The sequence below is a fragment of the Panthera uncia genome, assembly GCF_023721935.1.
Source record: "Panthera uncia isolate 11264 chromosome A3 unlocalized genomic scaffold, Puncia_PCG_1.0 HiC_scaffold_11, whole genome shotgun sequence".
Taxonomy (NCBI): Eukaryota; Metazoa; Chordata; class Mammalia; order Carnivora; family Felidae; genus Panthera; species Panthera uncia.
In genome coordinates, this window is record NW_026057578.1 from 15,759,365 (window position 1) to 15,784,416 (window position 25,052).

Genomic DNA, 25,052 nt, shown 5'->3' on the forward strand with positions numbered 1-25,052 from the left:
TGCCCCTCCCCCATGCATTCTCTCTCTCTCTCTCTCTCTCTCTCTCTCCCTTTCTCTCAAAATAAATAAATAAACTTTTAAAAAAATAGGAAGGGGAAAAAATATTACTTAGAAAAAAAGGAATTTCCCCCTTTTAAAATCCGAAAGAAAGACTAAAGCTTTGGCTTGAAACTGCCCGGGGGCACCTGGGTGACTCAGTCGGTTGAGTGTCCAACTTCAGCTCAGGTCATGATCTTCTCACAGTTCATGAGTTCAAGCCCCACATCCGGCTCTGCACTGACAAAGTGAAGCTTGCTTTGATCCTCTGTCTCCCTCCCTCTCTGCCCCTCCCCTGCTTGCACTCTCTCTCTCTCTCTCTCTCCCTCAAAAATAAACATTTTTTAAAAAAAGAAAGAAAGAAAGAAACTGCCCAGGTCAGGTGGTGTGTGGGCTGGTTCTGTGCTGCTGACTATTCCATGGCTCAGTGCCCTTGACTGCTGTCCTCCCCCTGAGCCAATTAAATCCACTCCTGGGAGTGTACTGGCTGCTGGGAACCAAAGCCCTGCAAATGCTGCATCTCTGCTCACAGGCTCTCCTGGGCTTCAAGCAGATGCTTTGGCTTCTGTATCAAATGGGTTCTGGAATCCAGAGAAACAAAATGGCTTGTTCTGCAAACCATTCTGATGGAAGGAGAAAGGAGAGGAAATGGTTTATCCCAGTGAATGAAATAAAAGGGAACACTCCTGAAGGACAGCTACTATACTGGATCTGCTATTTCAGAGTTAGGTGCATGGTACACTCTGGCCTTCCCCAGTGAAATGCTTTGCTTTTAACTTGTGTTCTTTTATTTCATTGAAATAATAATGACACCTCACATTTCTATAGCACTTCATATTTTACAAAGCACTTTAAGATGCCTTATCTTAATTTCATCTTCACAATGACCCAGGTATCAGATCAGTATCATTCTTACTTACAGGTGAAAATGACCCAGAGATGTTAAGAATCTTTTTTTTTTTTTTAATTTATTTATTTTGAGAGGAAGAGAAAGCATGAGCAGGGGGAGGGGGCAGAGAGAGAGAGAGAGAGAGAGAGAGAGAGAGAGAGACCCAAGCAGGCTCCACACTGTCAGTATAGAGCCCATCGTGGGGCTCGATCCCACAAACTGTGATACCATGACCTGAGCTGAAACCAAGAGTCAGACGCTTAACCAACTGAGCCACCCAGGTATCCCAAGCCAAGTTAAGAATCTTTGTGAGTCACATGGAAGGTTGGTAACAAAGCTGCAATACAAACTCAGGTCTCCAAACCCCAAGTCCAGTAGGACTCCAGTAGGGAGCTCAGGTATGAAATCACAGGGAGAAAGGCAGGCAAGCCAATAAATAAAGGAAGGCTCTTGGGAATAACAGCTCTCCTTGCCTTTTAGGAAAAGAATTATAGTTCAGGAGTAATATTCTATGCCATCTCAGAGAGAAACTTTCTCATATACTGGAATACAGCTGCTGACTATGAGAAGGAAATCCCATGCTCCTGTGTCTGCCTACCCACATCCTACCCTACCTTCAATGCTGCCAGGCCTCTAAAAGCCCAGGGCACAGGAGATGTATCTCTTCCATCTCTATGCCCTCAGGGCCCAGCCCTGAGTCTGGCACAGACTAAAAGCCTCTAAGTTTCTACCTCTAGTGGTTTCAAATCCATCTACTACCTCTTCTATCTCCCCACCCTTACCTTCTGGTCCTACCCAACGCCAATCCTCTTTCTCCACGACTACTGCGACTGCCCCTCAAGCCATTCTCCACACAGCAAACACCACCCACAAAAGCTTACATCATCAGGCCCCTGCCTAACTCTCTGAACCCTAACCTCTGCCCCCTTCTCAGTTCTCTTCCCCTCTATGCTTCAGCCACACTGGCTTCCCTTCAGTCTCTCCAACATCCCACATGCTCTCCTGCCTCGGGCCCTTGCACACATGTACCTTTCCCTATCTGGATTCTTTCCCGCAACACCCTTCCTCCCCACCTCCTGCCTTAGCTCTTGGCCTAACGGACACCTCATCTCAGCACTGGCTCTTCAAGCAAGCCTGCCCTGACGGCACCCCTGTTTATTCATTTCATAACACCACTACACGTCCTTGTAAGTTTCATGTGAAGAAGGACCATGCCTGTTCCATGAAACACTGTCCACCTATCACCTTGCCCAGTGCCTGGAAAATAATTAGGTGCTCAATAAATACTAACTAGGTGAACACAGGAAAAGAGTATTGAAGTGAACTGAAGGCTCAACTCAAATGCCACTGCACCTCCTCTTTCTCAGGCTTTCCATGGCACTGTCCCTCTCTGGGGGTGCACAATGACACGTGTTAGAGTTATTGGAGTCTTTTTTTTCCTATCAGACTGCAAGCTGCTTAGAGGTCTCATTTACCTTGGCATTCCCCATAGCGCCTTGTGTAACGCCTGACACACAGAGGGTTCTGAACAGGGGACGAATTCTTGCACACACACGGGCAAGTACAAGGGAAGGCTACAGTCTCCAACCACAGACAATGGTTTCTCCTACCCAGGGGAACGCAGCACATGGCATGAACACCTTTGAGATACGCAGAGACTTTGCCCAGAAAATGACAAGTGAAACCTGAAAAGCAGTGGTAGTGTGTGGGTGAGTGGATGGGGGGTGAGGACAGGACAAGTGTGTACTGTTAAAGGGGAGTTTCTTACACTGGCAGAAAGTTTCTGGTGCCAAACTGGAATGTGGATAAGAGACCTAACAAAGCTCATACCCTTTGACCTGGCCAAGCCTTATTAAAAAATCAAAGATGTGAAACCACTGGGTGAGGATTTAAGTGTTTTTCTGTACTGTCTAGCTTTCCTTCCATGAACATGTTCTAATTTCATAGTCTGAAAAAGGAAATGCTCTACAATAAATGTTATAAAAACAAACCAGCAAGATCCAGTGGTGATCTTAGACTGCAAAATCACCTGTCCTTATGTCTCCTTAAACTTGGGATTACAGATTTAGGATCCTCCAAGGCGGGGGCCCCTGCAGTTTGTGAGGAAGAGTTCCTGTCTTTCATCTGAAGCCTTGGACAGGAAGGTTCCAGGAGTGAAAGCTTCAGCAGCACGCAGCTCTCATTTCTCCCTAAAGCTGGCAAAGCTCTGGGGGTAATCAACCAGCTGGAGATCGGGACCCCTATCTGCCAGATGCTGGTCCACTCCAACTGTTCATCTGTCTGTCTTCTGTGACGCTCTGAGAACTTCACAAGCCACAGGCTATCTCTCCTCCGGGCCCTGTTCCTCCACCCTCATGCTTGGTCCTAGGTCTGCCCTCAGTGTAATTTACTGAATGGCAGAGACCACACCTATAAAGTACTAAACATAATGACTGACCTAAGTCCCTGGGACATAATAAGAACGCATCAGCTAACAATACCTTCATTTCTTTAGTGACCTGAAGGTCCATTATTCATTTCGGAAAAGCCAAGTTGAAGAGTAGTAATTTCTTGGAAGATTAAAGAGACGTCTTCTAAATAAAGTTAGGAAACGCTGGCTTCCTCTAATAAGACAGATGCATTTTAATCTGCAATTTAGAATCACTCAGCATCAGAGCTGACGGCAGCTTCCAAAGGAACCACTCTTTGAAGAAGCAGTGCACAAAGTTTTCATAAAGCATTTCTGAAAGATTTCCAGGAGGTAGTGAGCTCAGCCTTGGGTCATGATTAATGACTTGTTTCCAAGAACTTTAGATTTTCCACGTCTGTCTCCACTTAGGAATCACTTCTGGCCCCTTGTGAAAACACTCAGCAGAGTTAATTGGGTGAACTCAGCTTCTTGTCACACTCAGAAAGTAACACCTGCCACCACCTTCTTTCTTAAGTGGCTGGGCCAGCATCCTCTGGTCCCAGGAGAACAGCACCTGACTGGGTGATAGGAAACAGTGCTAAGGCTTTGTTGAAAGAGCCAGGATGGGCTTCAACACTGATAAGTTCAGAGACGACCTCACATCCCTCATACAAATGCCATCCGATGACTCAGGGGGCCAGGGCCTGTGTACCTTGGCTAACATTCTGTTTCTGGAAACCATAAAGTAGCTAATCCCACGCATATTTGTGCCAACTAAGTAGGCTATGAGCTTTGTCCTGTTTCATCCCCATGGTACCCCTGGAGGTAGGTATAACTGTGATCCCCCCCCACTTCACAGAAGAGAAGCAGGCTCTATGAGGTAATCTAAGATGTCTCCACTAGGAGGTGGGGAGTACTTGCTCCCCTCCCCAACTTCTCACTGAACCCTAGATAGTCTGAAGTGACAAGGACTGCAGATACCAACCAGCCCAGAGGTTGAAAATACAAATGCCCACAGGGGACAAGGGGCAGGCAGGAGACTAGAGATGGTGACAGGCAAGCAAATAACACAGATGGTAAGCAACTGGGGAGCACACCTGCTAAAGGCATTAAAATTCAAACAAAAATAAAAACCTAAACCAGGTACTTTCCTTCCAGAAATATCACCTCCTCACCACCATCTTAGGAGGAAGGACCAGTTTTTAAATCAGCCAAAGTCTGGAGATCTTGGGGAGCTGGGTAGAGGCAGAGGCCCACTGCCATGGTGGTTCCATGGCAGCAACGGTGCACTTCCAAGGGTTGAGCTGCTGGAGGAGACTGAAACTCTCAGATACTCCAAGGGGCTTTGAGAACTCTCCTGGTAACCATGGTCTTAATTCAAGCGACTGTTTGTTTTTGAGAGAGAGAGAGCACGTGAGTAGGGGAGAGAGGCAGAGGGACAGAGAATCTTAAGCAGGCTCCATCCATGCTCAGCGCGACCCCCATGCAGGGCTTGATCACAAGACCCTGGAATCACGATCTGAGCTGAAATCAAGAGTCAGATGCCCAACAGACTGAGCCACGCAGGCGCCCCTCAAGCAGTTTTTTTTTTTTTCAATGTTTTTTATTTATTTTTGGGACAGAGAGAGACAGAGCATGAACGGGGGAGGGGCAGAGAGAGAGGGAGACACAGAATTGGAAACAGGCTCCAGGCTCTGAGCCATCAGCCCAGAGCCCGACGCGGGGCTCGAACTCACGGACTGCGAGATTGTGACCTGGCTGAAGTCGGAGGCTTAACCGACTGCGCCACCCAGGCGCCCCCCTCAAGCAGTTTTTAAATACTGCATCTTCTTGAGGGTTAGAGTCTCTAATAGGCTTAAAGATAAAAATCCCTTAAATTGACAATACCTGGAACCCTAGAAACTCAAAATTCAAGATTTGACATCTTCTGCTTTTCTTTGCGCTTTGGCTCTGGCCATCCTTTCCCGCAGCAGGAGAGGCCGTGTCTCGGTAAGATGAAGGTAGAAGGGCAGCAGAGAGATTTTTCCTTCCTTTTCTCCCTCTCTTGTGCCAACCCAGGGACTAGGATGGTGGTCTCTACATTAAAATCGAGTATGCTGTGTCTCCTCTGGAACTGTGTGCCAGGCTTTCTACCTGGTAATGGGGTTATGGTAACGTCCGAGACAGACTCACGAGAGAGGGCCCATGGTCCAGAGGAGACACGGTGAATGGAAGCTATGCCAGTAATTGGGAGCACAGTTCAGGTGAACACGAGGAAGGAGTTCAGGATAATATGGAACATACAATGGAGATCGGGGAGTAATGACACTGACCACCTCGGGTTTTGCAAAAGGGTGAGCATAACATGGGGTTGAGCACTTACGAGACGCTCGTGAGTGTTAATTCTTGTTTCTCCTCCCTCCCTATTGTGTGTGTGCCACTGAGACTTTCTTCATCGCACCTTACAAAACTATAAAAACTCAGAAGTAATTGTTTACTGTGTTATGTCCTCTTTTAATTGTCCTCACAGGTGCCTGTTTTTAGCCACTCTGGGATACTGAAAACCACGGGCACTTTGCTCCTCAAGCCCTAAGGATTCTCCTCAAAAGCAAGAAAGATATGGATGGTTCACGTCAAGCTGAATTCTGAAATATAGCGACCATCTAGTTTTGTCCCTTTATTTAGGAACAAAAGAGGAAACTGGGGCCCAGAAAGTGTAGAACGCTTGCTCAGGGCCACAAAGTTTCACTGGGTGGCCCTTTGTTTCTTAAAGCCAAAGTCTTTCCCCTTTCACTTTCCCAACTGCTTCTACCTGCTGGCAGGGGAGGTGGGTTGCTCGCAGCTGCTGCAAGCCACGTACCTCAAACTAGCGCAGAAGCCTCAGCTCCGGCGCCCGCTGGTGAGCCTCCTCCCTTCCCCTCTACAGAGTGGCTCACCCATTTTTTGTTTTTGTTTTTTAATGTTTATTTTAAAAAAAATTTTTTTTTCAACATTTTTTATTTATTTTTGGGACAGAGAGAGACAGAGCATGAACGGGGGAGGGGCAGAGAGAGAGGGAGACACAGAATCAGAAACAGGCTCCAGGCTCCGAGCCATCAGCCCAGAGCCTGACGCGGGGCTCGAACCCACGGACCGCGAGATCGTGACCTGGCTGAAGTCGGACGCTTAACCGACTGCGCCACCCAGGCGCCCCTTAATGTTTATTTTTTTGAGAGAGAGAGAGAGAGAGAGAGAGAGCAAGAGGGGGAGGGGCAGAGAGGGAGACACAGAATCAGGAACAGGCTCCAGGCTCTGAGCTGTCAGCATAGAACCCGATGAGGGGCTCGAACTTGTGAACTGCGAGCTCATGACCTGACCTGAAGTCAGACGCTTAATTGACTGAGACACCTCGGCGCCCCTCGCCCGGTTTAAAATCCTAAAAACAAACCCCAACAAATAAAACGCCCAAGTGCTTACTTACACTTGTTCTGTTTATTTTCTAGTCATCAACTAGATCAAATTTTTAAAAGGAAGCAATAAAAATACCACGAAGCTAAAGTTTTCCGACGCTTCTTTCCATCCTGGAGTCTATGAAGCTACTGCGGCATTAGGTGTATGTGATACACTAACTTCATGAAACCTAATCATCTAGCTTACATTTAGGATACCAATCTTATATTTGTGAGGAAAGGACTACGGGGAATTTTCACTTGCAGGGACATTTCCCTCTGGAATGTGTAAAACTGGTTGTACCACCTTCTTAATCAGAGAAAAAAAACGAAAAGGCTTTTACTAACACCGATGCCTAAGGGAACACTTATTTCTTTACCTATCTTTAGGGCAAGAAGCTGCTTTTAAAGCTGTAGCCAATCTGTCAGCCTTCCTGGGGTAAAAAAGTCAAACAGGGTTTGAATGGAGCCCATCTGTGAAGCTTGAGTTCAGACTCTAGCCTCAGGCAGTTTCAGACAAAGTCATAATTTTCAGAACAATAATATATCATAATATAAAAATAGACACTTTGTGGCCAACAGGCTATAAAGCCAGCGGAGCTCTCCAGAGGGCTCTGCCTCCAAGCTCTGCTTTCCCTTGGGGTGGGAGCGGCAGAGAATAAAGTTCTACTCACAAGAGCGAAGAGTTTCTCCAAAGTCCAGGGCTCTTCAGTCACAAGTGAGGGGAGGATTTAAGAAACCAGGATTCAAAATGCTTCCCTTCTGAGGGTTAGCAAGATTAGCAGACCAGGCCGGCAGAGCAGTCTGGATTCTTTCTTGCTCTCTCTCTCCCTCCCTCTTTCAGAGTCTCTAAATGAAATGCACTTCGAGGGTTTTAGTGGGTGTTTCCCACGTCTCTGGCCAAGTAAGTCCCCATTTGTTGTAACCCAATGCTCAGCCTGATGATGTCAACCACTCAGCTGCCTTGCTTGGTTTCCACCTCTCCGTCCACGGGGGAGATCCATTTCCTCTGGACAATGAGCTGGGGGGGGGGGGGGGGCGGGGGCTGTAACTGCATCCCAGGCCGTCACACTTGCCTAACATCCTTCCTTCAATTTTAAACAGTGCAGCCTTAGTGACAAAAGGCTTCCTATCCAGTCACTGGGCCAGGACTCCTGGCCTAAGTCCCTTTGCCTCATAGTCACTGATGACCGAAGGTGATCTGGTTTGCTTTGCTGTGTTTTAATTCACTTTGGTGTGTAATATGCTTCCTAGGGTGGAGATCCCCACTCGACCCCACCCCCATTTCCTCCTGCTCAATTTTCTCAGTTGTTTAATTTCTCCTCCCAAGTTTTCTGGGTGCATGCTGGGCACAGTGCATGTTTGTCCCTCACTTAGGGGAGAGGACATGTGCCCAAGTGTGAGGTTCAGAAGGCGCACCGGTCTGCTGCCTGGAGAACTGGCTTCTGGTCTCAATCACACTCCTAACTGAATGGCCTCAAGTCACCTCTCTTCCTGCACCTCAGTTTCCCCATCAATGAAGATGGCTTTGGGGCCTCCCACTTTTGAAGGTCAGTGACTGAGGAGCTTATCAACAATTGCAACATAAAGAATTTTACTGCAAGCCGGCTGACGACATGCTTAAGGGAGGGGAGAAGCCTTGACAGGTCAGAGGCTGATGCCCGAGATGCCAGGCTCAGCCTGGCTCCTTTAGCCTCCTTTGTGGTGCAGCTGAACTGTTTCTCTGGGAGGAAACACCAAAGAATTCACTGAACAAGGCCTGGGGGACATGGGAAGAGGCAGCATAAACTACTGGATAAGATAAAGAAGTATGAGAACTGTCCTTGGGGATTAACGTGGAACAGCAGGGGTTAGGAGAGAGAGTAGCAATCACTTGCATTTGCAGAGCTCTTGAAGGGGAAGACACACGAAAGCCCTGTACTTCCGGGTACAAAGGGAAGCAGCGTGACATGTATATTGCTTATGGGCATCAGTGTGGGAGCCAGAGATGTGGATCTGAGTCCTGTGTGACTTAACTGCTCTGAACTTTTTTTTTTTAACTATAAAATGGGACACTAGGGCCTGCCTGTTAGGGCAGTGAGAAAGAACACGTGCAAGGGAAATGAAAGCATCTGCACATACTACGAGCTGATAGACCGCAGCTTTGTTGTTGTACGTAATCTCGCCTGATTCTCATTTTAGGAGAATTAGTACCCGGGGGCTAAATTCTTAGTCTGCTTTTCCTGGGTAGGAAAAATGAAACAAAGAGAAGTGACATGCTCACGGTCATACAGCTCAAGATTAAAGGGTGAGATTGGGAAACTGAGTCTTTTAACTCCTACTTAGGCCAGCATGCATGCCATACACATGCCAAGGCTACTTCTCAGAATGGTAACTTCTCTGAACATGGCCCTTATTTCTAAATGGGATCATCTCTACTTAGAAAAATGAGCTAACTTATTAAAACAAATAGGGAAGGGGTGGGAGGGAGGATTTTCAGCCAGGCCAGGGGAGGGGGAGGTAGTCCATCTACTGCCTAACGGAAACACGAGAGGCCATTCATTAGGTAAGAGGCGGTACTACTTACTTGCTTTGCTACCAAAATACCTCGTGACCTGAAGGAGTCTGGGCTTCCGCCACCCTTCCCCACAAAAGGCAGATCTGATCGGTCTTAAATTTACTTGGATGGGAAGATGGGATTGGAGCTCTTTTAGGAAAGAAGCTATTTATAGGTGGGGGTAAGGCTGTGGGAGTTTGTGACTTAACAAAAATTTTAATTAGTTTTCAGAAATCTTTGATGCTGTAATCAGGAAGGACTAAGCAAACAGACTATATGTCAGGAGGGAGTGTGCCAATCTAAGGCCTTCCCAAAGCTGGTGTGGGGCTACAGTAGAAGGAAAAGCACTCCAGCCTCTTAACTCATGGAGAACAGTAGTTACCATCTCAGAGAGATCTGGGTTTTTCCTTCCTGTCCTTGGATGGTCCAGCAATGTATAACCTTGGGAAACTCAACTTCTGTGTAAAGTGTGAATAATAACACTTACCCTACAAGGTTATTGTGTGGATTAAGTGCCTGGCACATACCACATGTTCAAAAATACTTGGAAAAAAAACTTGCAAAAATAAGCTGCGACATCCTAAAGTAAAGGCATTATTTTCTAATTCTGATTCAGTGTCACCATCCTCTATTCTGAAGATGATGTAACAGTGAATGAATAAAGTCAAGGATGTTGGGAAGCCAGAGGACCCATTATTTCTCTAGAATTCATTCTCAGGATGAATAAGGAACAAAAGCCCACCTAGAGCTGTATTCTCAGCAGGAACACTCAGCTTAGAGGGACTGGAGGTGGAGACTGGGGCTATTGTCTGGCCAGGCCTTTATTCCAGAAGCCCAAGGGAGCATCAGAAAATGAGCTGGGCCCTGGACAGATCAGTTTACTGAAATCACTCCCAATTCTTTGAATCATGTTTTGTTATTTGAACAAGAATAATAGTAAGGAGCGTGTTCATAAAAACAAAGATATTGTTTTCTTTGACCACATATATTTTACTTTTTTAAATTATTTTTTTAAATTTATTTTTGAGAGAGAGAGCACAAGTGGGGGAGGGCGGAGAGAGAGGGAGACACAGAATCTGAAGCAGGCTCCAGGCTCTGAGCTGTCAGCACAGAGCCCAACGCGGGGCTTGAACTCTCACGAACCATGAGATCGTGACCTGAGCCGAAGTTGGACGCTTAACTGACTGAGCCACCCAGGCGCCCCATCGACCACATACATTTTATAACACTTGCCTGGCAGACTGAATACTTGTACATCTGTGACAGAATCCACGAAGAGAAAACAGGACAACACCAGCACGCTCATTCTGTCTTCTGACTGACAACGGCGGATTTACTGTGTGGACTGGGGCCACGCTCTGTGCCTAGCGCTCTACAGACACCACCTTATGTCACCCTGACAATTATCAGGGGCAGGAGGTATTTGGTATCCTCTCATCTCACAGCTGCGGAGACCGATGCTGCAGAGGCTGACCAACCTGTGCCAGGTTCACTGGAATACGGGCAGGAGCCTGGGCTCCTCGCCAGGGCTGCCTGGGGCCAGGCCTGTATTCTGAAGTCCCTCACTCTACTGACTCTGATGGGGTTTCCCTGCAGGAAAGCTCCCAACTCTACTCAGCCCGCAGTATTGGCTCCACCTGAGGACACGCTGGCTGCTTCTGAGTGCAGAGCTGGTCTGAAGGGCTCAGGCAGCCCCTTTGCACAAAGCTGCCCTTAATTCCCACCCTTCCCCCCCCCCCCCCCAGTCTGGAAGGGGTCGCTCCCTGTGAATTTCCTTAGTACTTTATCTGTTTTCTCTTACAAAACTTATGCTTTTCTTCTCTCTGAGACATATTTATTCCTGGGCAGATCTTATGTTGCTAGAATCTGAGTTCCTTATGGAAAAGATCTGTGTTTAATTTATGAGCATTTTGTACATATGATGAGATACTTGTTAAAGTAAGAAAATCTATAAATCATAAAAACTTACAATGGATGTTTACCATACACCAGATAATATTCCAATTGCTCTATATAAATTATCTCATTTAATCCCTGTGAGGTCCTATCAAGTAGGTATTATTATTTCCATTTGACACATGAGGAAATTCTAGACACAGATCAATAGGTAATTTGTTGAACTGGTAATTGACTGGCATCTGTTGAAAGGAGCATATGATGAGTAAGTTCTGGCCATGGCTACTGACCTAGTCCAAACAGCTGCTGCAAAATGCAATTAGCTTTCACCCTATCAAAGGCAGGTTTCACGGGCACCTGAGTGGCCGAGTAGGTTAAGCGTCTGACTTTGGCTGAGGTCATGATCTCATGGTTTGTGGGTTCGAGCCCCACATCGGGCTATGTGCTGACAGCTTGCTCACAGCCTGCAGCATGCTTTGGATTCCGTGTCTCCTTCCCTCTCTGCCCCTCCCTCACTCACACTCTGTCTCTCTCTGCCTCTCAAAAATAAATAAATGTAAAAAAAAAATTTTTTTTAAAAGGCAGGTTTCAGTTGTCATGCCATTTCAAACTCTCTTATTCACTATGGCACACAGCTAGAAGGTCCCCATTTTCTCTAGACATTATTAAGAAGCATATTGACTGAGACAATTATAAAAAAATAGATTTGTTTTCTTTCCAATTATAATTGTTTACTATAAAAAAGAGGAAATATAGAAGAGCAGGAAAAAAGGGAGGAAAATCATCCATCTTCCTACCACACAGAAATAACCAGTTAACCTCCTGGCATATGGACCCAAAAAGAACCATACCTACACTCAAATAATGTTTTAAAATCAGACACTTAAGGGCACCTGGGTGGCTAAGTCAATTAAGTGTCCGACTCTTGATTTCGGCTCAGTGCATGATCTCGAGGTTTGTGAGTTCAAGCCCCATGTTGGGCTCTGGGTGCTGATAGAGCAGAGCCTGCTTGGGATTCTCTCTCTCTGCCCTTCCCCTGTGCACACTCATGCTAGCTCTCTCTCTCTCTCTCTCTCAAAATAAATAAGTAAACTTAAAAATAAAAAATAAAATCAGACACTTAAGACATTTGGGGGCAGAGAGGAGTCAGTCCCACAAAAGATGACAAAGAAATGTTTGATTTTTTTTTTTTTTTTTTTTTTGATTTTGGAATATACCTGGCTGTATTCTTTATAGGGTTTGATGTTCTGAGGGTCCACCTCCTGGGCCCCCTTGGACTGCTGGTGATGCAGCCAGTGTGCCCGATGGAGGGACGGCAAGAGAAGGGAAGCCTGATCCCAGATAGCATGCACTTAAAAAAATAGGTAGGTTCACAGGATACCTCCTGTCTCATAGGAGATTGGGTGCCCTTATCCTGACCTTTGAGGGCCCCTCAGTCTAACTGCTGGTCAGGTGCCCTAAAGCAAAGTGTACCTTTCAGTGTGGTACACAGAGCTTCTGGCAGCTTCCCAGGCAGGGGTGAGGTCCATGTGGCAAACAGACAACCAGTTCCAGAGGAAACGAAGGCCTAACTCCTAAAAGGAGGCTTTTATTATTGCTTACAATTGGCAAAAAAAAGGAAAAAAAGAAAAAGAAAAAAAAGGCATCACAGGGCATTTGAGGAAAACCAACAGCAGGACAGAAACTAAAATATAGAGAAAATGGACTCTTTTATGGGAAAGAAATTCAGACAAGTGAAAACGTTTCAAAAAATTTTCTTATGTCTTCAGAGAGATTCTGAAGATACTATCTATGTCCATAAAATAAGCTGACAACACTGGACTCTTGGAAATTAATAATATGAATATTGAAATTAACAATTCAGTAGAAAACCTGGAAAACACGAAAAGGAAATCTTTCAAAATACAGTATAGGGGGAAAAAGTTTACAGGATAAAAAAGGATTTTGATCTAGAACAACAATCCAGGAAGTTCAACATTAGACTAAATAGGAATTCCATAGAAAGAATACAAAGAAAAGTACAATAGGAAATCATCTAAGAAATCATGAGGAAACGTTCCCAGGGCTAAAAGGAAGGCTGCGTCCTTAAAAAGGAGGAGAGTCTCCCATGCCTACATGCATTCTCCTAACCTTGCAGAATCCAAAAGGAAAAAAAATCCTCCACGTTTCTAGGGAGACTGTTTCAAAAGAAAAGAATCAGAATGGCATCAGACTTCTTCCGAGCAATACTGGCTGCCGGAAGACAACGGAGCAACGCTTTCAAAGGGAAAAGTTCTAAAGGAAAATGATTTGGAACCTAGAATTTATCCTCAGCGAGGCAAAATGCAGATGATTTTGATACATAGAAGGACTCAGAACAGTTTCTCTCGTGTACTGTTTTCTCACTCAACTCCTGGAGAATATCCTTCTCCTAAAGGAGGGTTTAAGCTGTAAGATAGGAGTTGAAAGCAGGGATCTAACAAGAGAGGTGGAAGGAACGCCCAGGATGAGGCTGAGGGTAGCTCAGGACTTCAGCTGACCTGCAGGCCTAGAGAGCGCCAGTCTGGGGACTCCCCGACAGATGTGCTGAAAATCTTACTGAGAGTCCACGGAAGAGTATGGGAAGACTTTGCAGTAAGAAACAAAGAGAACTGAATATAGTAAAGACGCAGCTGTTATTACATCCAGGAAAAGCCATACAGAAAGGAAAAATAACCAGAACATTACTGGCTCAGCAGTAAATATTTACGATGCCATAATGCTACAAAACACTGGATACTGACTTAACCCAAAACCTGTGATACTGGGTGAAAAAGGTAAAGGAGAAGCGTGAGGGGGGCTGCGGTGCTTATAAAAAAAGCTAAAGCCTAATTAATGTGCCATTGGAGGAGGTCAATAGGTAACACCTAAGTTGATGAACAAAGAAAAACTAAATAAATAAGTAAAACTGATGAACAAAGAAAAAGTTGTATGGTAGTGTGTGGTCCTTGCTTGCATCTGATTTGAATAAAAAAAATACTTAGGAGTTAATCAGAGATCTTTGCTAGTAATAAGGGATTATTAATTATTTTATGTGTGATAAGGGCAGCATAGTTACATTTTTAACAAAGCAATCCTTGTTTTCTTAGAGATACATGCTGAAATTGCTACTGATGAAATGACATGATGCCTAAAATTTATTCCAAAATTGTCCAGTGGCAAGGGGAAAAGTGGCTATAGGCACAGATGAAACAAGATGGGTCATGATTCTTGAAGCTGGATAATGGCTGGTACATGACCACTCATTATATTATTCTAGTATTGAATATGTTTGAAAATTTCCACAATAAGAGAATGTTTACACAGAGAGGCAGCTGTATAAGCATATTATTTGGATATATGGAAGTAACACTAGAACAAATAACTAATGGGATCCAAAATGGATGCTCTTGGAAGCAGGGCAGGAGGCAGGGGATAGAGGGGTGGGGGCAGAAGACAGCCGTTTTCAGTAACAATTTATTGAAACATTATTTGTTTAATGAAACATTATTTGTTGTTTCCGTAACAAGTAATGATACTGATCTTAAAAAGAACCTATGTGCATATGCCATTTTGACAAAAACAAAAATTAGTTTTAAAAAAGAAGTGGAGGGGCACCTGGGTGGCTCAGTCAGTTAAGTGTCCGACTTCAGCTCAGGTCATGATCTCGCCACTCGTGGGTTCGAGCCCTGCACTGGGCTCTGTGCTGACAGCTCAGAACCACTTTTTGGATCCTCTGTCCCCCTCTCTCTCTGTCTCAAAAATAAATACACATTAAAAATTAAAAAAAAAAAAGGAGGTAGTGTAATGTTACTTAGAGAAACAGAGGGAACCACTGGAAGAGCTAAAGGCAGAAGATGTTGCCTCGGGGGAGGGGCAAGCAGGAAACGGGTATCTTTCCAGACCTGCAGATTTTTTTTTTAAATTATGTTTGTGTATTATTTTGACTTTTTAAAAATGTTATCTATTTTTTATCAGTTACTGCCATCAGCTTTTAGCTGGGCCTTTTGCTAATCTCAACATCTACAAACTGAATCTGTTTCTCTAGGCAAAGAATCCTGAATAACCAGAGTGAATGCCTCCACATTAAATATAATGATAATTATTACTGCAGTTTAATAATTATCTACCATTTGTCAGTGCTTTATATAGGTTATTTCTAATCTTTATAACACTCTTGCAAAGCAGATATCAATATTCCCATTTTACAAATGATAAGATTAAGGTTGAGAGACCTTAGCCATTTGCTCGAGGTTACAAAGTAGAAGGCCAGGCCTGCGAGACTCTAACTAACCTACCTCTCCTTTACGGTCCACTAGTTTGATATAGTCCAGAAAGTATTTTTTTTTTTTTAATTTTTTTTTTTTAATGTTTATTTATTTTTGAGACAGAGAGAGACAGAGCATGAACGGGGGAGGGCCAGAGAGAGAGAGGGAGACACAGAATTGGAAGCAGGCTCCAGGCTCTGAGCCATCACCCAGAGCCCGACGCAGGGCTCGAACTCACGGACGCGAGATCGTGACCTGAGCTGAAGTCAGACACTTAACCGACTGAGCCACCCAGGCGCCCCCAGAAAGTATTATTACATCCATTTTGTCATCCAACCCATGAAGCAGGAGAGACAGAATTACCTATACTTGACAGATGAAAGAATTAAAGCTAAGAAAAGTTAGGTAACTTGCCCCAGAATCCAGGTTCCCTGATCCTGATTCACCACTTTTCTATCATTCCTATCATCTGTTCCCCTCAACAACAAAATGTTGTTATTCATAACCTCCTCAGAGGCATCTGACATAGAGTCAGAGTAAATGAATGCAGCTGAAGCAGGAATTTTAAAAAGAGACTTATTTTTTCCAAAGGAAATATAGTAATAAACCATGGAATGTCCTCGGTTGCTCTAATGTCAGCATTTTACTTGAGTCCTCAAAGGGGTTCTTAAAATGTCAACAGCCTGTCTTCCTGGCACATGGCACGCCAGCTGCTGGCATGGGCAGCCTGCAGCGGTTCTGACAGCCAGTGCCACTCTTCTTGGCTCCAAAAGAAAGGAATGAGCCATGCATGCTTCAGCCCTGAAAAAGAAAATGTCTGTGTCTCCTACATGTACTCATCGGCCATGTGGTTCCAGGGCTTTTTATAGTTGCCAGGAGCCTTAGCTTGTTGCTACTCTAGAGCAGAGGCAAGTTTATAAAGCTGTAACGATAGGCTGGGTCAGGGTGGAAGTCAAAAGTGGGCAACTAAAGGGCCTGAATGTCTGCCTTCTGGTCATCTCAAACCCTGGGTGGCTGCTGGCTCTACCTGGCAAAGAAGCAGACTAAGAGTTGGGCACAAGTGCCATGAGCTTGGTCTGAGATGCTATTCCCTGGCTGTTCTGGCATCTGAACAATGGCCAAGCAGTAGCTAGGGGGAAGAAGCTGTTTACTCGAGTTCAAACTATTTATAGTACCAGCAATCTGCACATATTTGGATGACAAATCTCTGGGCTTCAAGTGAGTGGTGCTTTGCTCCTGGACAATTTCATCAAACACATTCCCTCCCTACGCCACCCCCGGACCCCTTCGCTCACACATTTTGCCCTCAGGATGTTTTATTTAGGTTGCTGAGTTTAAAAAGATCAAGATCATAAAAAGAAATCACATTTTAAGAACACGTAACTTGTAGTCCGTTTGCCTGTGAGCTTAAACTACATAATGTCATTTTCTTTAAGGCTTGAATCAGAGATTAAAGTCTAATACATGTGTATTCTATAAAAAATACGACTGAAATTAAAACAGTATCTGAATAAGCTCTGTAACTGAACATGTACTATATCACTGTAATGATGCTGAGCCCCACTCAAGACCTGCAAAGAGAATGTTTCTTATGACACAGTTTTAGGATGATAAAAGGTTTTACAGAACAGATCCACAAACAATATGTAATCATACACACATTCCAAACAAACCAAAGAGACACTATGCACCGCTTCTGGGGCAGCCACAGTGGCAGTGACTGCTCACAAGACCCCTGCCCCCAGCGCATGCCACACGGAGAGGGGTGTGACTGGAACAGAAAGATGTGCAGAGCCTTCTGCACAGTTGTAACGCACAGGTTATTATACCCTTGCCAACACATTTGTTTGGAAAGACCAGCCCCACCTCTAAAAGCTGCCTTGTTTTTATAGCAAAGGCAATGCTTGATCAGCACCTCCCCTGAGCCAGGCACTGCCTGATTCCCAAGGGGAAACGTGGTTGTTGACATGTATGCTGGTTAACGTGCTGGTGGCTTCCAGTCCTGTCACACAATGCGTGCAGGAACTGGCATAGAGAAAAAGGGCAGAGTGAGTGAGCAGAAAGGTTTATAGTAGGGGTGATGTTGGACAATTAAGGGATCCCTTCAAGGGACTAACTTGTTTTCTTATTTTTGACCTCTGCTAATGAAGCACATTAGAAGACAAACAGGAAGGTCTCCAAGATAATCTTTATATTAACCCCACTTTTTAAAATCAAAAGAAAAGTGCTGGTAACGGTGAAGGAAAGAAACATGTTTATATGCAGAGGGAATGTAAATTATTAAAAAATTTTTTTGTTGGTCAGCTGGTAATATTTGGTCAATATATTAACAAAAGGCTTTAATGCATGTAATTTTGATACCACACTTCTACTTCTAGGAATTTAAAGAATATCCTCATTATTCAGACTTTAGCTAAAATGTCACCTCTTGAGGACTTCCCCAACCATTCAACCTAAGGTAACCACCCATCTACCTATCACATCACTTACTTTTAAATGTCTGCATGGCATGCTATTTTTCTTGCTCATTAATTTGTGTACTGTTCGTCTTCACTGTGACTCCCCACCTTCCACGCTGAAATGTTGGCTTTATATGAGCAATGACCCAGTGTGTCTAATGCACTGCTCTTCCTATGTGTTGAATATTAGTCAGGGATGTTACATGCATCATCTCATTTAATCCTCACAAGCCATGTGAGGTTTCTGGTATTACCCCATTTTACAGATGAGCAAACTGAGGCACAGTTTAAGTCTAGCGAGTGGCCAGCAAGTGGCAGTGAAGATATGAACACTGGTATGTATGACCACGAAGCCCATGCTCTTCACCACCGCTCTCAAAATGCACCAGAAGTTTCAATGTGCAACCTTTTTGACTAAGCAACTATAGTTCTGGAAATTTATCATGTGGACATAAACAGACAAGAGCAACAGCTAGTTACGTCTTCATTTACTGTAGACTGTTTACAGAAGCAAATATTGGAAATACGTTTAGGAAAGTCATCAGTTAGCTATAAGCCTCCAGTTTACTGTTTGGTAAATGGGGGGCCCCATCTCAGAGACACTGAAGATTTAATGAGACAAAGCACCATACCCGGCTCATAGTCAGTTGTTTTATTGTTGTTGCTATATGCATTTAAATCTCTACAAGGATATGTATCAAAATGTTACCAGAGGCCATCTCTGGACAGGATTATGGTGGGGGAGGGGTTTCATTAATTGTGTACTTCCACACTGTTCTAATTTTTGAAATATTCATACTGATGTCATAGTCATCAAAAATAAATATATTACTACCTTTTTAAAAAAAGAAGATTAATAAAAAGTTAAAGAAACTTGGAGAAGGAAACTCAGTTTACGGCACAGTGAGGGAAACTAGTTTTGCAGATCTCAAGATAAAAACGTTCGTCCTCTTTCGTTTCTATGTAAGAACAAGATTTTCAGCGTGCTTATAGGTCCTACCCATTTATAAAGGCCTACGTTTGCAGTGAAGTCAGGGAGATTCTTCATAAGAACACAGACATACAGAATTTAGTAAGATGGATTCAAGGAAGTTGAAAAGATGTTAAAATATATATACAACAAGAAAAAAAAATCGTTACAGCCACATCTGCCTTCCAAAGAGAAAGGCTGTCAAATGGGAGGCCCTTTTGGCTCCTGGTCACCTTTTTGAGTTCAGCCATGCAAAAATAACAGAAATAAAAGTTGAAGGTTGCCAAGTAGCTCTACACAATAAAGAAGAACTGAATTCCAAGGGGAAATCTGTGATGAATAAAAGAAAGGGAAGGAACAGGGAGCCAGGAAGATGCCAGAGGTCTGGATTTTCTGCCATGCGACCCCTTTCTGGGGCTCCCAAATCACCAGCAAAGCTGGTAACAACACTTACAAATGCTTTTTGTGAGTGTATTCTGTGTTCCTGACAGAAACCAGGAAGGGATTGACTTTCGATTCTGAAACGGACAGGTTGAGAAAACAGAGAAAGAGGAGGCGGAGATGACCCAGAGAACAGAAGCCACACCTTCACCCCCAAGGAATCTGCAGATTCCTGGGGAAACTTTGGACTTTTACCGGGCAAGTAACAAGGAATCAAGCTGATCTTATCTAGATCTTAAAGTACTAACACATCAGGGTTACTTACATATAGTTTATTTATCAAGAGGGTCAAGCAACAAACTGATATGCGTGTGGGCACAAAAATAAATTAATGGCTCTTCCACACCACTGAAAAGCTTTTCACAATTTGTGTGGTGTTGCCAACTCATTTTAGGTCACATATTCCTTTGAGAATGTGATGAAAAGTAAGATGCTGCTCTTTGGAAAACGCATTACCTTTGGATGTATATAATTTCAAGAGGTCCGTGGAACCTGTCCAAGGCCATCTCGGGGACTCTCACTGTAGGGAAACTGCACCAGATGTAGTTTGTCGTCGACAATGGGTATCACAAGCCACCTTGCAGTTTATGCAGAAGTCAGAAAAACACTGCTGGCATTCATTCATTTATAAACATTTGTTGGAGACCTAATACACCAAATGCTGAAGGCATAAACAAATGCAACGTGATCCCTGTACTCACTGAGTTATTTTCAACTGAGGGAAGGAAAGAAAACAGACCACTACAATAGGGTGGGATAAGCCAGGCGGTGTTTCAGAGTAACCTCGACCCTCAACTTCCTTTTTGGCCCCAGGTCTAACTAACTACAAATGGAACAACAGGTGGAAATGAGTGATGAGAATATGAAGCACAAGTGGAGGAAAGCAACAAGAGGCCAAAACATTGGAGCCACTTTAAATAGCCAGCCTGCTTTTCTGTGGACTTTGATTCCCCTCTGTGTCTGCATAAAAACATCTCCAAAAGAACAGAGCTCTTTTCTTTAATAAATAGTAAGTAACCATGGATTTTTAAATGCCACTTCAAGAAAAAGGAATTAACAAACTAAATGATTGTTCCACAGGACTCATCTATGCTAACAGAAGTCCACAATCTACATTGCTGGTTTGCATTGTTACATCAACAAATATTTACTGAGCTCTGAAATTAATCATGTCTGATGTTTGCATTGCACAGGAACTTTCAAGTAGATTGTCTAATTTCTTCTGCAAAACATCTTGTAAATGCTTACATTCAAGGGCACAGTGATTTGGTAATTTACAGCTTGTAAGTCTTTCAGCCAAAGTCAAAATACAGATCTACCTACCTTTCCCTAAACCCACAGGGGAAAAAAAACAATAGCAGCAACAGAAACAGGATGGGGAGTGGAGGTAACAGCCTTGAGGGACGGAGCGGAGAGGCTATGTTAACGAGGCACCAGTATAAGCAGATGCTCCTGAGAAAAAATCCTGGCTCCCTCTCCCATTTATGAGCTATGTGACTTCAGGCAAATCCCCTAACCTCTCTTAATTCTGCTATCTCATCTGTAAAACAAAGAAAATAATAGCGTCTCATCTGAATGTAGAAGGAAGAAGGAAGAACAGAAGGTAGAGTGTAGTGCTGGGGTGCTGATTTCTTCATCTTTTACAGAGGAGAGTCAAGAGATACAAAGTGAGTGGATTAAGACTGCCATTTTAACTAACGTGATGGATTACATATATTAAATAATTATTAGATATAATTAATGGATTAAATATATTTAATAAATAACTTGCCTCCCCAAACACCTCAAATGGTTGGTGCCACCACTCTAGCAAATATGCAAATACATGCCTGAATTAAAAGCAAGCCAGCATGGGAAGTTTTCTGAGGTCAAATAAGAAGCACAAGTCAAGTGAGAGGAGATAAGCACCAGAACTTTTCAAGACATCTGTCATTGAGGAATACGGAGCTACGTGTCAAAGTTAACACTCTAAAAACACAAATAAAGAAGAAAAAATAGCTATGTGTGTGTATAGATCTTTTTTACAATTTTGGAAGAAACCACAATTGCTAAAAACCATTAAAGTAAAAGCCAAGTAACTTTCAGGAGAAAGCCTGGGTGAGGAGGGAGACTTTTTTTTCTTTGTATCTTTCTGGTCTACGTGCTTATTTTTGTGTACAATTATTATTACTTTTCGGGGGCACCTGGGTGGCTCAGTCTGTTAAGTGTCTGACTCTTGATTTTGGCTCAGGTCATGATCCCAGGGTTGTAGGATCCAGCCCTGCATTGGGCTCCATGCTGAGCGTGGAGCCTGCTTAAGATTCTAAGATTCTCTTTCTCACTCTCTGCCCCTCTCCCCTGCTCATATTCTCTCTCTCCCTCTCTCTCTCAAAAAAAAAAAAATAATAATAATATGGGGCATATGGGTGGCTCAGTTGGTTGAACATCTGACTTTGCTCCAGGTCATGATCTTGCGGTTTGTGAGTTCAAGCTGCATACGGGGCTCACTGCTATCAGCACAGAGCCTGCTTTGGATCCTCTGTCCCCTTCTCTCTGCCCCTCCAGTGCCTGACTGCACTCTGTCTCTCTCAAAAATAAACAAACATCAAATAATAATAATAATAGTATCAATAAATAAAAGGTATTACTTTTCTAATTTCTGTTAAATTGGCAAAGGAAGGAAGATTGGTGGCACTCTGCCACCACCAACCATAAAAAATAGTAATGGGATGAGTAACATAAATATGAATTTCAGAAGAAAATAAATCAGTCTTAAGATGACTGGAGTAGGGGCACCTGGGTGGCTCGGTCGGTTGAGTGGCCGACTTCGGCTCAGGTCATGATCTCGCGCTCCGTGAGTTCGAGCCCCGCGTCGGGCTCTGTGCTGAGAGCTCAGAGCCTGGAGCCCGTTTCGGATTCTGTGTCTCCCTCTCTCTGACCCTCCCCTGTTCATGCTCTGTCTCTCCCTGTCTCAAAAAAAAAAAAAAAAAAAAAGATGACTGGAGTAGGTATTGTTTCAAATGTACCTTATCAAAGACTTCTTTTGAATGATAACACATGGTGTTGTGGAAAAAAAGGGAAAATGTAAGTTAAGAATAGAAAGTGGTACAACGGTCTTAAAAGGCAACTTGGTAACACATACTGAAGTCCTTAAAATCTTACATGCACAGGGGGTGCATAGGAACTCTCTCTTTCTGTTCAATTTTGCTTGAACCTAAAACTGGTCTAAAAAATAAAGTTTACTGGGGCGCCTGGGTGGCTGTTTGTTAAGCCTCTGACTCTTGATTTCGGCTCAGGTCATGATCTCACAGTTCTTGAGTTCAAACCCTGCACAGGGCTCCACGCTGAACATGCAGAGCCTGCTTGGATTCTCTCTCCCTCTCTCTCTGCCCTTCCCTGCTCTCTCTCATTCTCTCAAAATAAATAAATAAACTTAAAAAAAATAAAGTTTACTGATTAAAAATACATATATACAGGGATGCCTGGTGGCTCAGTTAGTTAACCATCCAACTTCGGCTCAGGTCAGGATCTCATGGTTCGTGGGTTCGAGCCCTGAATCAGGCTCTGCGCTGACAGTGCAGTGCGGAGCCTGCTTGGGATTTTCTCTGTCTCCCTCTCTCCCTGCCCCTCCAGTCAAGTCAAGCTTTTTCTCTCTTGCAAAATAAATAAACTTAAACAAAGACATTAAAAAATATATATACATACACGCATATGCACACACACACATATACACGTATACACACACACACACACACACACACACACACACACACACACACACACATATATACATGTCCTTTGACCAGGTCAACCCACTTCCTGGAGAAATCATTACGGGATGTGTGCAAAGGCAGGACTCAGGCTGGTGATTTACCAGTGTCCTGAAGACTGACAAACTGAAAACAATCCTAAAAGTTCACAATTAGAGAGTGGCGAAATACATTTTGGTACATGTATAAGATGGATTATTATGTAATCACAATGTGATGCTACAAAAGACTATCTAATGAACATGAGAAAAATAGTCTCATTTTAATGTTAAGGTGTATATAATAGGGGCTCATGTTTGTAAAAGGGAAAATAGTATTTTGTAGAAAAAAAAAGAACTGATGAATCTATTAGTAACACTATAGGTAATTTTAATTTTTTTCTTTCAGTTTGTTGGCATTTCAAATGTTTTTGGCAAAACATTCTTCTTAAAAATATAATATTCTAAAAAGAAAACATATAAAAAGTTATTTTTTAAGTTCCTATGGACAATATATACCAAGTAAAGAAAGGGAAAATAAGAGAAGAAAAAGGAGGATCTTTTAAAAGCAAGATGGAGAAGAGAGAGAAGGGGGCAGGATCCTGTGAGAAGTGCCCTGGGAAGTCTCTGAGCTCCTCATCCAGAGCCCTCCTTCTAAACATTTGGTGAGAAAATCATAGAGAAAGGATCCCAGAGTTTTCTTCTCATTTCCCACCCATGACCACATCGCTCCTGGCAGGTTGATGGTAATTGTGCATCCAGTGGATTTTAGTACAATGAAAGATTAGATCAAGAACAAGGCTATTAGTCCATAGAACTAAAGGTAACTTCAAACTAATATGCACGAATGTCATGATTTATAATAAACAGAGACTATTTATTAAAGAGCAGCAAAGAGGCTATTGTGTCCACAGATGAAAATTCTTAGCCAGGAACAAATTCCAGGCCTAAAGCAGAGCAGTCTTTAAAAGAGGGCAGGCTTGCAAAAGATAAAAGGGATTCTTCCCTCTCCCTCGGAGAAGACTGAGGCTGTCAGCCCAGAGATAAGAAGCCTCTGTAGATACTTATGTTGAAGTTTATTAAAGTCCCAATAAGGAAAACAAAAATAAAGATGATGTGCTTGAAGATTAATTTAAACAGCAACAAACTGGAAAGCAAACAAAAGTAGACTGGCTGCCTCTGTTAGAGGAAGTGGAGGAAGCGGACAGAAAAGCTCATTAATAATAGTGTGAATTTGAAAGAAGAAAATCAGATGAGGACAGTAACATGGGGGCTTCTCCATCATGTGGATCCCTTCACAGGAAAGCCAGGTTACTAACAGAAGACTTCAGTGTGGACTAAATATACTAAATATACTGCCTGGGCTCAAAGAAGAGAACAAAGTTACACCTGAATTGTGGTCCTATAATTCTTGGGCACCCAACTACTAACTCCATATGTGCAAATATCAACAAGGATAATCCTGATTTAATCTGCCTTAACTTACAGGAAAGACAGATCTTTCAAGCACTCGTCAGCATCCAAAAGTTTCTGGCCATATCCCAAAATTATCTCTGTGATGGCAGAGAGTTTACTGGACTCCTAACAAGAGAATCCTCTATGAGCTGGAGACACCATCATCTGAAGGACTAAAAGGGGCACCTAACAGAGCAAAAGGCCAAAAAATAAAATAAAATAGAAATTAATTATGTAAGTAGAGCCAATGGGCTTGAAGCAATGAAGACTGGCCTGCAGCACTGAATGCTGCATTTCTTAATAAACGCCTGCACTCCAGCTAAGACTGAAAGGGCTGGAGTGTCTGAAAGGAACCTTAATGAGAACATCATATAACTCAGGGAGCTACACGAGGCCCATTATGAATGTCAGAGCACTGACTGCTGTCCCAGTCCCTCAGGACCCCATCACGTAGACTATCTCTCTGAACAAGTAACTGATAAGGAACTTGCACAGCAAGTAACTCTTGTTGCAACTGCTCAACTCTTTAGCTGTCATAGACAACGTGCAAGCAGGGGAATATAGTGTATTACAATAACACTG

General features: G+C 43.4%; 1 protein-coding gene across 4 annotated transcripts in view; it reads right to left on the reverse strand.

Moving 5' to 3' along the window:
* The window catches only part of PKIG (cAMP-dependent protein kinase inhibitor gamma), a 409,002-nt gene that overhangs the window by 25,939 nt on the left and 358,011 nt on the right, over positions 1–25,052 (reverse strand). Inside the window, exon 1 of one of the 4 annotated variants that reach the window (XM_049650751.1) lies at positions 7,396–7,584. The exons of the other annotated variants lie outside the window; for them this stretch is intronic. The gene's annotated coding sequence lies outside the window, so the exon portion shown is untranslated. Of the gene's footprint in view, positions 1–7,395; positions 7,585–25,052 lie in introns of those variants that run through there. 4 annotated transcript variants of the gene reach the window in all.